The 13,166-nt window shown below is 42.0% G+C and overlaps 1 protein-coding gene across 11 annotated transcripts in view; it reads left to right on the top strand.

Moving 5' to 3' along the window:
* Window positions 1-12,166: 12,166 nt before the first annotated feature.
* LOC139530193 (CCR4-NOT transcription complex subunit 2-like) overlaps window positions 12,167-13,166 on the top strand; it is a 29,290-nt gene continuing 28,290 nt past the window's right edge. For 9 of the 11 annotated variants that reach the window (XR_011665973.1, XM_071326365.1, XM_071326370.1 and 6 more), the window contains exon 1: window positions 12,167-12,275. The gene's annotated coding sequence lies outside the window, so the exon portion shown is untranslated. Of the gene's footprint in view, window positions 12,276-12,355; window positions 12,474-13,166 lie in introns of those variants that run through there. The other 2 variants (XM_071326373.1, XM_071326368.1) reach the window with 2 other exon arrangements.

The following is a 13,166-nucleotide window of genomic DNA, read 5'->3' on the forward strand; positions in this document are numbered from 1 at the left end:
GTACCACATCAGCAGACATCAGCTTTCCGCAACTTTCCCAGTCTGCCCGCAAATCCAGGCAGACTGGATTCGGGTATGGCTTGCAACGTCAAGCCATACCCGAACGGCGCTTAATTGGAGGCCATTTCCTCCTACAACAGGGCAATGACACAAAGCACAGCACCAAACTAAGCAAGAACTATTTAGGGTAGAAGCAGTCAGCTGGTATTCTGTCTATAATGGAGTGGCCAGCCTATCACCGGATCTCAACCCTATTGAGCTGTTGTGGGAGCAGCTTGACCGTATGGTACGTAAAAACTGCCCATCAAGCCAATCCAACTTGTGGGAGGTGCTTCAGGAAGCATGGAAGCATCAGATTACCTCAACAAATTGACAACTAGAATGCCAAAGGTCTGAAGGCTGTAATTGCTGCAAATGGAGGATTCTTTGACGAAAGCAAGGTTTGAAGGACACTTATTATTTCAATTAAAAATCATTATTGTCAACGTCTTGACTATATTTCCTATTCATTTTTCAACTCATTTCATGTATGTTTTCATGAAAAACAAAGACATTTCTGAGTGACCCCAAACTTTTGAACGGTAGTGTACACAGTTGAAGTCGGAAGTTTAAATACACTTAGGTTGGAGTCATTAAAACTTGTTTTTCAACCACTCCACAAATTTCTTGTTAACACACTATAGTTTTGGCAAGTCATTTAGGACATCTACTTTGTGCATGACACAAGTAATGTTTCCAACAATTGTTTACAGACATTATTTCACTTATAATTCACTGTATCACAATTCCAGTGGGACAGAAGTTTACATACACTAAGTTTACTGTGCCTTTAAACAGCTTGGAAAATTCCAGAAAATTATGTAATGGCTTTAGAAGCTTCTGATAGGATAATTGACATAATTTGAGTCAATTGGAGGTGTACCTGTGGATGTATTTCAAGGCCTACCTTCAAACTCAGTGCCTCTTTGCTTGACATCATGGGAAAATCAGAAGAAAATCAAAAGAAATCAGCCAAGACCTCAGAAAAGAAATTGTAGACCTCCACAAGTCTGGTTCATCCTTGGGAGTAATTTCCAAATGCCTGAAGGTACCACGTGAACTATTGTTTATACAGATGAACAAGTATAAACACCATGGGCCCACGCAGCCGTCATACCGCTCAGGAAGGAGACGCGTTCTGTCTCCTAGAGATGAACGTACTTTGGTACGAAAAGTGCAAAGCAATCCGAGAACAACAGCAAAGGACCTTGTGAAGATGCTGGAGGAAACAGGCACAAAAGTATCTATATCCACAGTAAAACGAGTCCTATATCGACATAACCTGAAAGGCCGCTCAGCAAGGAAGAAGCCACTGCTCCAAAACCACCATAAAAAAGCCAGTTTACGGTTTGCAATTGCACATGGGGACAAAGATAATAGTTTTTGGAGAAATGTCCTCTGGTCTGATGAAACAAAAATAGAACTGTTTGGCCATAATGACCATCGTTATGTTTGGAGGGAAAAGGGGGAGGCTTGCAAGCTGAAAAACACCATCCCAACCGTGAAGCATCGGGGTGGCAGCATCATGTTGTGGGGGTGCTTTGCTGCAGGAGGGAATGGTGCACTTCACAAAATAGATGGCATCATGAGGCTGGAAAATTATGTGGATATATTGAAGCAACATCTCAAGACATCAGTCAGGAAGTTAAACCTTGGTTGCAAATGGGTCTTCCAAATGGACATTGACCCCAAGTATACTTCCAAAGTTGTAGCAAAATGGCTTAATTAAGGACAACAAAGTCAAGGTATTGGATCAAGGTATTGGAGTGGCCATCACAAAGCGATGACCTCAATCCCATAGAAAATTTGTTGGCAGAACTAAAAAAGTGTGTGCGAGAAAGGAGGCCTACAAACCTAACTCAGTTACACCAGGTCTGTCAGGAGGAATGGGACAAAATTCACCCAACTTATTGTGGGAAGCTTGTGGAAGGCTACCCAAAACGTTTGAGCCAAGTTAAACAATTTCAAGGCAATGCTACCAAATACTAATTGAGTGTATGTAAACTTCTGACCCACTGGGAATGTGATGAAAGAAATTAAAGCTGAAATAAATAATTCTCTCTACTATTATTCTGACATTTCACATTCTTAAAATAAAGTGGTGATCCTAACTGACCTAAGACAGGGAATTTTTACAAGGATTAAATGTCAGGAATTGTGAAAAACAGAGTTTAAATGTATTTGGCTAAGGTGTATGTAAACTTCTGACTTGAACTGTATATACAGTACCAGTCAAAAGTTTGGACACACCTACTCATTCAAGAGTTTTTCTTTATTCTACATTGTAGAATAATAGTGAAGACATAAAACTATGAAATAACACATCATGTAGTAACCAAAAAAGTTAATCAAATAAAATAAAAATATATATTTGAGAGTCTTCAAAGTAGCGACCCTTTGCCTTGATGACAGCTTTGCACACGCTTGGCATTCTCTCAACCAGCTTCATGAGGTAGTCACCTGGAATGCATTTCAATTACCAGGTGTGCCTTGTTAAAAGTTCATTACTGGAATTTCTGTCCTTCTTCATGACTTTGAGCCAATCAGTTGTGTTGTGACAAGGTAGGGGTGGTATACAGAAGATAGCCCTGTATGGTGGAAGACCAAGTCCATATTATGGCAAGAACAGCTCAAATAAGCAAAGAGAAACGACAGCCGATCACTACTTGAAAATGTCAAGAACTTTGAAGGTTTCTTCAAGTGCTGTTGCAAAATCCATCAAGCTATGTTGGTAGCCATGAAGTGCTTTGAAAGGCTGGTCATGGCTCACATCAACAGCATTCTCCCAGACACCATAGACTCACTCACTCCAATTCGCATACCGCCCCAACAGATCCACAGAGGACGCAATCTCAATCGCACTCCACACTGCCCTTTCTCACCTGGACAAAATGAACACCTATGTGAGAATACTGTTCATCAACTACAGCGTTCAACATCATAGTGCCCACGAAGCTCCTCACTAAGCTAAGGACTCTGGGACTAAACACTTCCCTCTGCAAATGGATCCTGGACTTCCTGACAGGCCACCCCTAGGTGGTAAGAGTCGGCAACAACACGTCTGCCATGCTGATCCTTAACACTGGGGCCCCTCACGGGTGTGTACTTAGTCCCCTCCTGTATTCCCTGTTCACCCACGACTGTGTGGCCAAACACGACTCCAACACCATCATTACGTTTTCTGACGACACATCAGCGGTAGGCCTGATCACCGACAACGATGAGACAGTCTATATGGAGGAGGTCAGAGAACTGGCAGTGTGGTGACAGGACAACAACCTCTCCCTCAATGTGAGAAAGACAAAGGACCTGATCGTGTACTACAGGAAAAGGCTGGCCGAACAGGCCCCATTAACATTGACGGGGCTGTAGTGGAGCCGGTTGAGAGTTTCAAGTTCCTTCGTGTCCATATCACCAACGAACTATCATGGTCCAAATATACCAAGCCAGTTGTGAAGAGGGCACAACAAAACATTTTCCCCCTCAGGAGACAGATTCTTTTTTACATGGGCCCCCAGATCATCAAAAGGTTCTACAGCTGCACCATCGAGAGCATCCAGACCGGTTGCATCACCGCCTGGTATGGCAACTGCTAGGGCATCTGACCGTAAGGCGCTACAGTGGGTAGTGCGAACAGCCCAGTACATCACTGGCACCAAGCTTCCTGCCACCCAGGACCTATATAATAGGTGGTGTCAGAGGAAAGCCCATAAAATTGTCAGAGACTCCAGTCACCCAAGTTATAGACTGTTTTCTCTGCTTCCGCACGGCAAGCGATACCGGAGCGCCTAGCCTTGGACCAAAAGGCTCCTCAACAGCTTCTACCCCCAAGCCATAAGACTGCTGAACAATTCATAAAAATCGCCACCGGACAATTTACATTGTACACTTTTGCTACTCGCTGTTTGTTTGTTACCTATGCATAGTCACTTCTCCCCCACCTACATGTACAATTTACCTCAACTAGCCTGTACCCCTGTACGCTGACTCGGTACCAGTGCCCCCTGTATATAGCCTCGTTATTCTTATTGTGTTACTTTTTATTATTACTTTTTATTTTAGCCTACTTGGTAAATATTTTCTTCTTCTTGAACTTGATTAAGGGCTTGTAAGTAAGCTTTTCATGGTAAAGTCTACACTTGTTGTATTTGGCGCATGTGGCAAATAAAGTTTGATTTGATTTGATTTGAGGAAACTGGCTCTCATGAGGACCGCCACAGGAAAGACCCAGAGTTACCTCTGCTGCAGAGGATAAGTTAATTAGCGTTACCAGCCTCAGAAATTGCAGCCGAAATAAATGTAAGTAACAGACATATGTCAACATCAACTGTTCAGAAGAGACTGGGTGAATCAAGCCTTCATGGTCGATTTGCTGCAAAGAAACCACTACTAAAGGACACCAATAATAAGAAGAGACTTGCTTCTGCCAAGAAACACGAGCAATGGACATTAGACCGGTGGAAATCTGTCCCTTGGTCTGATGAATCCAAATTTGAGATTTTTGGTTCCAACTGCTGTATCTTTGTGAGACGCAGAGTAGGTGAACGGTAAATCTCTGCATGTGTGGTTCCCACTGTGAAGCATGGAAGAGGAGATGTGATGGTGTGAGAATGCTTTGCTGGTGACTCTGTCAGTGATTTATTTGGAATTCAAGGCACACTTAACCAGAATGGCTAACACAGCATTCTGCAGCGATACGCCATCCCATCTGGTTTGTGCTTAGTGGGACTATCAATTGTTTTTCAACAGGACAATGACCCAACACACCTCCAGGCTGTGTAAGGGCTATTTGACTAAGAAGAAGAGTAATCGAGTGCTGCATCAGATGACCTGGCCTCCACAATCACCCGATCTCAACCCAGTTGAGATGGTTTGGGATGAGTTGGACAGCAGAGTGAAGGAAAAGCGGCCAACAATTGCTCAGCATATGTGGGAACTCCTTCAAGACTGTTGGAAAAGCATTCCAGGTGAAGTTAGTTGAGAGAATGCCAAGAGTCTGCAAAGCTGTCATCAAGGCGAAGGTTGGCTACTTCGAAGAATCTCAAATATAACATTTGTTTAACACTTTTTTGGTTACTACATGATTCCATATGTGTTATTTCATAGTTTTGATATCTTCACTATTATTCTACAATATAGTAATAGTACAAATAAATAAAAACACTTCAATGAGTAGGTGTGTCCAAACTTTTGACTGGTACTGTATGTGTATATATATATATATATATATATATATATATATATATATATATATATATATATATATATATATATATATATATATATATATATATACACATTTAATGATCTTTCTTATATCTCTAAGATATGTCAAACATTTCTAAACAAACTCTCTTTTGTTTCTTTTTTTACTATCTGTTTGCCATGTATGAATATGCTTTTTAATGCGTTTTCATGGGCTACTAGCAGTAAGACCCAAATTCGATTTTTAATCAAATATTGTGTTTTATAATTGTTTTATACCTACAGGGGTACTAAAATAGGAACTCACATGGTACTGGTTGTTCAAATCCCCAAAGCATTTATGCACACTTTACATCAAGTAAAGTGGTTTTGTCGGACAATTATTGACTTGATTCTGGGCAACATTTAACAAATTGCAGAACTGTATTCCTGCCATTAAATCTGTGGCCAATCTCTGTCATGCCCACAGACCTGGTGGCGTAGCAGGAAATTCAGGTCATTAGCACCCAAGAATTTGTGAGTTCAAATCCCAAGTGAGGTATAGTCTCAAGTAACCAGCATTTGGCTGTAAAAATTCAGTAACTTATTGCTGTTTAACTTATTTTCACTGCAACATGTGGCCTGTGGTGTACTGTAAAATTACAGGAACTGTTAAACAATGTAGAATTTCATGGTATAAAAGGAAAACATGGTGGATGGGGAAAGAACAGCATGGTCCTTCACAACCATCACAAGCAGTAAAGAACCCTTCCTGATATGCAAAAACTCATTATTACACATATTACACATATTTTACAGTACACTACAGGCTACATATTGCAGTGAAAATAAGTTAAACAACAATAAGTTACTGAATTTTTACAGCCGAATACTGGTTATGCTTGAAATAGTTTTTCCAATTTAGATAGTTTAGGTCAGGGATGGGCAATCTCAATCTCTTCATTCAAAGACTCAATCATGGACACTCTTACTGACTGTTGTGGCTGCTTGGCGTGATGTATTGTTCATAGTTCTAACCCTGGCAGTTATTCTGAATGCAGATTGTTGGTGAATAAAAGTTGTTGAATATCCACACTCAGGCTGGATTCCAACAGGAATTAGACATCACTTTGCAAGCCAGCATAAAGGGACTTGGTGCTGGTTTTGCGGGCATACAGTGCATAAAGTTGAATAAATTATTTGTTTACTCATCAGTCTACACACAACACCCCATAATGAGAAAGCAAAAACAGGTTTTTAGAATTTTTTGCAAATGTATTAAAATAAAAAAAACTGAAATTCCTTTTATACATAAGTATTCAGACCCTTTGCTGTTTCCATTGATCATCCTTGAGATGTTTCTACAACTTGATTGGAGTCCAGCTGTGGTAAATTCAATTGATTGGAGATGATTTGGAAAGGCACACACCTGTCTATATGTTGACAGTGCATGTCAGAGCAAAAACCAGGCCGCGAGGTCGAAGGAATTGACCGTGTGTCAAGGCACAGATCTGGGTAAGGGTTCAAAAAAATGTATGCAGCATTGAAGGTCCCTAGGAACACAGTGGCCTCCACCATTCATAAATGGAAGAAGTATGGAACCACCAAGACTCTTCCTAGAGCTGGCCGCCCGGCCAAACTGAGCAATCAGGTGAAAAGGGCCTTGGTCAGGGAGGAGACCAAGAACCCGATGGTCACATTGACAGAGCTCCAGAGTTCCTCTGTGGAGGTGGTAGAACCTTCCAGTAGGAAGGCACTCCGCCAATCAGGCCTTTATGGTAGAGTGGCCAGACTGAAGCCACTCCTCAGTAAAAGGCACATGACAGCCCGCTTGGAGTTTGCTAAAAGGCACCTAAAGGACTCTCAGACCATGCATAACAAGATTCTCTGGTCTGATGAAACCAAGATTGAATTGTTTGACCTGAATGCCAAACGTCACATCTGGAGGAAACCTGGCACCATCCCTACGGTGAAGCATGGTGGTTGCAGCATCATCCCGTGGGGATGTTTTTCAGCGGCAGGGACTGGGAGACTCGTCAGGATCGAGGGAAAGATGAATGGAGCAAAGTACAGAGAGATCCTTGATGAAAACCCTGCTCCAGAGTCCTCATGACCTTAGACTGGGGCGAAGGTTCACCTTCCAACAGGACAACGACCCTAAGCACACAGCCAAGACAACGCAGGAGTGGCTTCGGGACAAGTCTCTGAATGTCCTTGAGTGGCCCAGCCAGAGCCCGGACTTGAACCCGATCGAACATCTCTGAAGACACTTGAAAATAGCTACACTCCCTATCCAACTTGACAGAGCTTGAGAGGATCTGCAGAGAAGAATGTAAGAAACTCCCAAAATACAGGTGTGCCAAGCTTGTAGTGTAATACCCAAGAAGACTAAATTCTGTCATTGCTGCCAAAGGTGCTTCAACAAAGTACTCAGTAAAGGGTCTGAATTCTTAAGTAAATGTAATATTTCTGTTTGTTTTGTTTTTTGCAAAAACGTTAAAAAAAAAAGTTTTTGCTTTGTCATTATGGGCTATTGTGTGTAGATTGATAAGGGGGGGAAAAGTTTTTTATCCATTTTAGAATAAGGCTGTAACGTAACAAAATGTTTCCAAATGCACTGTATGCTGGTACACTGGTGACCATCAATGTCAGAGACGTGTGTATAGGTGGCAGGGAAGTCAGGCGCAGGAGAGTCAAACGGAGTGTAAAATGGAGTCTTAATAAATGTCCAAGTAACAAGCTCCATAACACAAAATAGAAAATGAATATAAACAAATATGGGTACGAAGACCCGTCGCGCACCTATACAAATAAACACTACACTGACAATAAACAATCTCTGACAAAGACATGAGGGGAAACAGAGGGTTAAATACACAACAGGTAATGGATGGGATTGAAAACAGGTGTGTGGGAAGACAATACAAAACCAAAGGAAAATGAAAAATGGATCGATGATGGCTAGAAGACCGGTGACATCGACCGCCGAGCACCGCCCGAACAAGGAGAGGCAACGACTTCGGTAGAAGTCGTGACAATCAAAAACACAACGAAGGCTGACATAACGCTGTTTTTTTCCAGCAAGGGCTATGGATACATACTGTGGAACCAAGCCACAGCTGGTGGCTGGTGCTAAAATGAGCTTCTAGGAAATGTTCTTTGATTCTGTTTAATTTCCTTTTTAAGAAGATTAAGGTGGGATTTAATCAGAGCCAGATTACGTACTGTAGTGTGAGTTTGAGCTTGATTTTGGTCACATATGTGATTTAATCTGTACTTACTGTACCATGTGCATGGGAACCACATTCAGTTACATAACCATGTCACGTAATTCTCTGCGAGCTGGAAGGTGGTATCATCTGCTGTCTCGTTAGTACAATCTGAAGTGTGACTTTTCTACGTGTTCTGCTGTACCTTTATTAGGGTATATTTTCTAACAAGATAAAGGGCAGGAATATAATGTCCCTTATCAAATCAATCAAATCAAATAAAAAGTAATTTGTCACATGCTTGGAAAACAACAGGTGTAGACTAACAGTGAAATGCTTACTTGGGAGTAGAAACTGTTCAGGGTCCTGTTGGTTTCAGACTTGGCACACTGGTACTGCTTGCCATGCGATAGCAGACAGAACAGTATATGGCAGGGTTCCCCTACTGGTGGCTTGCTGGCTGAATTTGGTCTGCGGGTGGTTTTATTTGGGCCCCCAAGTTTTCTGAGCAAAAAAATATAATTAAAATGTAAAAAATAAATAAAGTAAAACATTTGTGTAAAATGTTCATTTTTGGACATCAAAGACACCAGGAATTCAGCTCCATGTGATTTTTATTTAAGAAATCTGTTCCCAAGTATTCCCACGCATAATAGAGAGACACGTGATCGTATACAAATGTAAGCAACGTTTGAAATTATTATGTTTTAGTCAAACTTTATATCTGTTTTGGCTTCTTGCCGTCAATTTGCAGTCCAAAAATTGTGAATCTATTTGATTGTCCCTGGCTTTGGTGGTTGGAGTTGTTGACCATTTTTGGGACCTTCATCTGACACCGCCTAGTGCAGAAGTCCTGGATGCCAGGGAGCTCAGCCCCAGTGATGTACTGGGCCGTACTCACCACCCTCTGTAGCTCCTTGTGGTCCGGTACCTTGCAGTTGCTATACTAAGTGGTGATGCAGCCAGTCAAGATGATCTCAATGGAGCAGCTGTAGAACTTTTTGAGGATCCGAGAGCCCATGTCAAATCTTTTCAGACTCCTGAGGGGGAAGAGACACTATCGTGCCCTCTTCACATCTGTGTGGTTGTGTGTGAACCATGTTAATTCCTTAGTGAAGTGGACACCGAGGAACTTGAAGCTCTCGACCCGCTCCACTACAGACTCATTGATGTGCGTGGAGGCGTGCTCGATTGTCTTGCTGACGTTGAGGGAGAGGTTGTTGTCCTGGCAGTGTGGTGCCAGGACATCCTCCCTATAGGCTGCCTCATCGTCATCGTTGATCAGTCCTACCAATTGAAGATGGTGTTGGAGTTGTGTGTGGCCACACAGTTGTGGGTGAACAGGGAGTACAGGAAGCGACTAAGCACACACCCCTGAAGGGCCCCCGTGTTGAGGGTCACTGTGGCGGATGTGTTGTTGCCTTCCCTCACCGCCTCGGGGCAGCCATCAGGAAGTCCAGGATCCAGTTGCAGAAGGTGTTCAGTCCCAGGGTCCTTGAGCTTGGTGATGCGCTTGGAGGGGACTATGGTGTTGAATGTTGAGCTGTCCTCAATGAACTGCATTCTTATGTAGGTATTCCTTTAGTCCAAGTGGGTGAGGGCAGTGTGGATTGCAATAGACATTGCGTCATCTGTGGATCTGTTGGGGCAATATGTGAATTGGAGTCGGCCCAAGGTATCTGGGATGATAGCGTTGATGTAAGCCATGACCAGCCTTTCAAAAGCATTTCATGGCTACAGATGTCAGTGCTACGGGCGATAATCATTTAGGCAGGTTACCTTGTCTTTCTTAGGCACAGGGACTATGGTGGTCTGCTTGAAACAAGTTGGTATTACAAACCGGGTCAGGGATAAGTGTCAGTGAAGACACTTGCCAGCTGGTCAGGGCATGCTCTATCAATTTAATTCAATTTAAGGGCTTTATTGGCATGGGAAACAAATGTTAACATTGCCAAAGCAAGTGGAGTAGATAATAAATAAAAGTGAAATAATAAACATTACACAGAAGTTCCAAAAGAATAAAGACATTTCAAATGTGATATTATGGGTATATACCGTGTTGTAATGATGTGCTAATAGTTAAAGTACAAAAGGGAAAATAAATAAACATAAATATGGGTTGTATCTACAACGGTGTTTGTTCTTCACTGGTTGACCTTTTCTTGTGGCAACAGGTCACAAATCTTGCTGCTGTGATGGCACACTATGGTCAAATAGCATTCTAGTTTGCTCAGTTTTTTTGTTAATTCTTTCCAATGTGTCAAGTAATTATCTTTTAGTTTTCTCATGATTTGATTGGGTCTAATTGTGTTGCTGTCCTGGGGCTCTGTGGGGTCTGTTTGTGTTTGTGAACAGAGCCCCAGGACCAGCTTGCTTAGGGGACTCTTCTCCAGGTTAATCTCTCTGTAGGTGATGGCTTTGTTATGGAAAGTTTGGGAATCGCTTCCTTTTAGGTGGATGTAGAATTTTAACGGCTCTTTTCTGGATTTTGTTTTATGTTGTACACTGAAGATATTATATCTCCAGCCCTCCTCTATGCAGCACATTACTCTTCATTTGGTGGCTTCTGACAGGCAGAAATGCAGTACTGACTGATGAAGGAGAAAATGTGGGCAATATGGTGGTCCCTCCATAGAATGTAATACTGTAGATATATTGGAGGACAACATTTGTTATCCAATATGCTCTTAACCGATAGGCCTATAGCACAGATGAGTTGATACAATGTTTCATGCATACCACATAGATAGAACAATGGAATGATGATGAAAAATAAGAATACTTGCAGATATTTTAAAAGAGGGGTTGACAACAACCGGCCAGTAAGTGAATTTTTTGTCCCCAAAAAGTTTACAAAAAAAATAAGTAAATTGAATTTCCTTTTGGGTTAAAAAGAAGATCACCAGGAATTCAGTAAAGAATTAAAAAAAGATATAACATCTGTTTCCAAGTATTCCCACCAAAAAATAGACATGATCGTGTCTCAATGTAAGCAAGGCATGAAATGAGTTGTGATCAATTTGCAGTGTACAAATTATCATTGGGCTCCTGAGTGGCGCAGCGGTCTAAGGCACTGCATCTCAGTGCAAGAGGTGTCACTACAGTCCCTGGTTTGAATCCAGACTACATCACATCCGGCTGTGATTGGGAGTCCCATAGGGTGGTGCACAATTGGCCCAGCGTCGTCCGGGTTTGGCCACGGTAGACCGTCATTGTAAATAAGCGTTTGTTCTTAACTTACTTGCCTAGTTACATTAAAAATATATATAAAACAATCATAATTATGTTCTGGCACCCAGGCTCGTACAAAAATCTGCCTTGTGGCACAATTTGGTTGTCTACCCTGCTTTAAAATGTTATAAATACAAATAAGTGGCAACACTTTTAAAATCCTTTAATGGCATAGGTGACGGTGATTCGTAGCTAGTGAGTGACACATATCAATATGATATGGTGATACAACATATCTAGGCTACTACTACTGTGATATCATGCCTAGGGTTCATTGCCAAACCTCTATGTTTTGAAAATGACCGAAGTGGGAGTGGCTTGTTTTGTTTACGTACTGAGTTTGTTGATGCACTGATCATTGTCTACTACAGATTAGTGAGGTGAGTTCCCCCAACAATTACAAATTACAAATTACAAAAACAATATTGCTGACTATTCAAATACATTCTGAGTATTAGCCACGTTCTACCCACAGTAGTAGAACGTTCATAATTTGTGTGCGGAAATGATTAGGTTGCAGAGAGGTCAGAGGGTAAAGGCTATTCACCCAGGACTCTCGATTGTAGAATACACAGCCATCTTGGATCTACGAGCAGAAGGGAAATTAATGCGGTGAGTTTAAAAATAAAAAAAACACCCTCCCCCCACCCAAATATAAACCCGTTTGGTCCGAATCAAATCGTTGCATCACAACACATTCATCTTTGTAGTCCTTGCCGTTCGGTATGTTTTGGACCGGTTCGTGGATTTCAATTCGAACGGTCTTCTGTTTTTGTCTGTGTGGCCGCTAGCGTGAATTGAGACCGAGAGGTAGCTACTGGGATTGGGAAGTGGATAGGAGGCAAAGTAGGCCCAACCTGCACATCACTACCTATGGGCAAACAGACTGCCTGACAAGGGCTGTCACGGCTAGGTGTTGAAGCAAACTTATAATCAGACTCACGCTGTATTGGTAGCTAGTTAGCTCAATTTAGCTAGCTAGGACATAAACAATCAACTGGCGTTACTAACGTTAGCTAGTTAATAGCTAACTTATAGCGCTAGCTCGCTTGTCTGAGTCCTGTGACCCACATGCATGACTCAAATTCCATTATATTACACTGGCACACCAAGCCACCTTGCCGGACCCCTTCGTTTCTCGAGAGCTATCTATCTCTCCTGCAACCGGTCCATATTCTTTGCGTCCTTATATTCTGCTCGCTTAACTTGATAGGTTAGATAGCTATTTAGATATTTCTGTCTTGATTAGCTACCTAACTTTGTTAGCCACAACATGCTAAAGCCAAGGATAAACAACCGATGTATCCAGTCACGCAAGAGTGGGTGGCTGTTTAGCTAGTTAGCCAACTAAGTTACACTAAATATAATGTGGCATGTTCATGTTGATACTCTTCCCCCTGAATCTCCACTACTACACTGGCAGCAAGCATCTTGCTAGCACAACAAGCATCTTCTTAGTTTTGACACCAGTGTCAGAGATGACCCCATTCAAAGTGGAAATAA

The sequence above is a fragment of the Salvelinus alpinus genome, chromosome 9, assembly GCF_045679555.1.
Source record: "Salvelinus alpinus chromosome 9, SLU_Salpinus.1, whole genome shotgun sequence".
Lineage (NCBI taxonomy): Eukaryota > Metazoa > Chordata > Actinopteri > Salmoniformes > Salmonidae > Salvelinus > Salvelinus alpinus.